The sequence below is a fragment of the Loxodonta africana genome, chromosome 3 (genome assembly GCF_030014295.1).
Source record: "Loxodonta africana isolate mLoxAfr1 chromosome 3, mLoxAfr1.hap2, whole genome shotgun sequence".
NCBI classification, from domain to species: domain Eukaryota; kingdom Metazoa; phylum Chordata; class Mammalia; order Proboscidea; family Elephantidae; genus Loxodonta; species Loxodonta africana.
The window spans coordinates 176,220,422-176,223,805 of NC_087344.1; the positions used below are offsets into that span (position 1 = coordinate 176,220,422).

The window sequence follows — 3,384 nt, forward strand, 5'->3', positions numbered from 1 at the left end:
AATTCTTTGAGACCCAGGGTGAGCCTGCATAGGTAATATCATGAATTAATCATCTTCTGTGTTTAACATTCCAAATCTTCTCTTCAATTCCCTGCTTCCTGCTGCTTCGCCCTCTCCTCTGCTCCTGTCTCCACACACATGGTCCATATATTCAAGCTTCTATATACTCACCTGTCAAAATGTGCTCCCCTGAAAAGATCAGTTATCAATGTAGTGAGACTGAAAGCCAATGCATTGGCTACTTTAGCTACAAGTCTTTAATTTAATGAAAAATTCTCTAGGGAAAAGTTCTTTGCCATATCAAAGGAATTGCTTTGCCCTTGCCAGGTATTCTGAAGAGATATCAGAACCATTTAGGAGGTCTACTTCAAAAAATGGGATATCTGGGTGGTACAAATGATTAAGCACTTGACTACTAGCCTAAAGGTTGGTGGTTCGAACCCACCCAGAGGCATCTGGGAAGACGGGCCTGGAGATCTGCTTCTAAAAGGTCACAGCCTTGAAAACCCCGTGGACCAGTTGTACTCTGCGCATATGGGGTCTCCATGAGTTGGAAATGACTGGTCGGCAACTAACAACAACAATTTAAAAAACAAAAATTTAAAAAGGTACCACATATTCTGTTGCTGACTTTTGCTATTCAGAATTCAGGTACAGCCTTAAGGATTTTAGATTGGCAATTATTATAAAAACCTCTATTTTTGCACTGAGAAAATGTGTGAAGGAAAAACATGGGATGGGATAAAGCGGCAACTTAGAAAATAAGATTGGGCATTTGATTTACTTATGTATTAATTAACATTTTACTTTAAAAAAAATTAGTTATGAAATTAAGGAAGTAGGTACAAAACCAGACAGTTGTGGTAGGTTAGGTAAAATCACAGTGAGTTATTATCTGTGCATTTGAATGAATGCGTAAGAGTGCACATATGTGAACAAGATTATTTTCCTGTGCCATTTAAGGATGTAGGTTAACATTCAGAGGTGTTTAAACACTGAATGCCTGGAACCTAAGTTCTTAAACATGGTTCTGAAATGGTGTTCCTCTAAAAAATATATATATATATAAAACAGAGTATATAATTATACCATTTGCCTACCAACACACCAAAATCATTTAATGACGATTATATTGGTCATTTCCACTGATTGACAGGAGGTTCTTCCACTAAAGGCTTCCATGGTTTCCACTGTACCATTTTTCTCTCCAGACTTAGTTCATTTTCAGCCTGAAAAATCACTTCTTCAATTTGTCCATTCCGAAGTTGGTCTTCTAATTTTTTAACATCTGGCTCTGCGTTAACCTTACTCAGCCTCTCATTTTCAGCGTCTCATTTGTAGTTTCTTCTGTATACTTTCTATATCTTGCATTTTTACGCATTTACTGAAGAACATCAAGGATCTTCGTGTGTAACATTTTTAGTCTCTCCATGGACTCTCACATACAGCCATTCCCACAAGGTCAGTGGTCTTCTTCAGCAGGCCCGCCGTGACAGTGCCGACAAACTGACGGTGTGCAGCCCTCTCTCTCTTTTTTAATTTGCCAGATCTTCTTTTTAATAAGAATTATAAGAGACAAAAACAGCTTTTTTTGCAGTCTTTTTTTAAACAAATGATTTGCTTTTAATTACAAATACCGTAAAATGATGCATTCTTTTAAAAACCAAAAAATACAAGAACAAATTTTAAAATTGTGATTTACCCAAGATATTTGAAAAAGGAAAAAAAAAAGCCTGATTTTTTCAATATTTTTTAAAAAGTCAGACCTTACTCCCTGAACTTTCTAAAACTAAATTTGGAGGTATGGCTCAAATGGGAAAAAGAGAGACTGTGACCATTTTATAGCTGCTTTAAAAAGCTTTTGATAATTCTTCCAATGTTACCTTTCCTTCCTGGGATTATTATCTTCACAAAGTAGCTGAATTTTAAATATTTCTAATGAACTGATTACCGGGGGAAAGAAAATACCAAACTACTCCATCTAGAACTGATTATTTTTCTATTCAGTGTATGCCACTTATCAGTTAAACATCTTGAAGGCTTTTCTTTTTTTAATGAAGTTCACATTATCATGACAACATTTAAAATCGCTTTTTAAATTGTATCCCTAAGCTAATGACCCTGTGAAAAGGACACCGAACTTGAAATCACAAGAATTGGTTTTAAGTCCTTATTGTGCAACTTTTTAATAAGTCATTTAAGCTCTCTGAAGCTCAGTTTCCATAACTATGGAATAGGTACAATAGCAATGGAACTCATGCAGTTGTTGATAATATTACATAATACATGTGAAACTGCATTGTAAGCCATAGAACTCTATGTAAATATAGTGTTTACATTAAACAACCTATACCCAAATCTAAAGTCCTTTGTGCACTATGTAGAAGGGACTCCTGATAATAAAATAAGCTTCTCTTCCTCCTTCAATCGTGCTGTTTCCCCTTCTCAGCTTTTGGAAAAGTGAAAGTTATCAGCATGAGTTCTCAAAACCATCCCATAATTTGGGTCAAAACTCCATTTTCAACTTGTCACCTTAAAAATGTGCATAAAACCTGCAATCAAAAAGACACCTCTGATAAGTTTCTTAGGAAAAATATACAAGATATGAAAAGTGATTCCATAATATCAGAGCTAAACCATATTAAAAAAAAAAAAAGTTCCAATTAATCCTGAGGAAGGGATTACAGAGGGGATGGATATATTTAAAGAATTTATAACAAAATAAAATATCGCTTCTTTGACCAGGCTGCAAATAATGGGTTTCTTGTGTTTTTGCAAAGTATGCCAGCGATAAGGTAGTTTAAATTCTCTCTATGATTTAAGAATAATATCAAAGAGGGAAGGTGAGGCAAGGGATTTCCTTTAATTACTCAATCCAAAAATGTTCAGGGCTGAGGGTCATGGAAAAATGACCACCATTAGGAATGTTATTTCACCACTCTTTTTTCTTGGATTGCTCTCTCAGTCACTCTACTTATCTTGATTTTCCTGCTCTTTTCAATAGAAACTTCTACAAAGTCCTTGAAAAACCTTGACCTCCAATTAGCCACTATAGTAACATTTCTGCTGATGTTGGTAGTCTAAAAGCAAGTCCACCTGATAACGCATGAGTTGATTCTCTCCATTCAACCCAGATAGCTGATACAATGGTTGCAACAATATATGATAACAATAATAATACTTAAAACAGACCCTCTTCATGAGTACCTAGTATTTAAGAAATATATTTCAAAAACACTTGCACAGCATATCATAATGAAGTTTAATTTTCTGTGGTATTTGCTATGTAAGAGGCAGTAAACCCTTTTTTGGAGTGGGGGAAGCGGGAATCCAAGATACGGGAACTCCGTAGGACCGTCTCCATCCATAGTGCTAAGTAACCTG

At 35.5% G+C, this 3,384-nt stretch overlaps 1 pseudogene; it reads right to left on the bottom strand.

Moving 5' to 3' along the window:
* Window positions 1-1,127: 1,127 nt before the first annotated feature.
* On the bottom strand, window positions 1,128-1,557 carry LOC100660382 (NADH dehydrogenase [ubiquinone] 1 alpha subcomplex subunit 5-like; annotated as a pseudogene).
* Window positions 1,558-3,384: the final 1,827 nt, after the last annotated feature.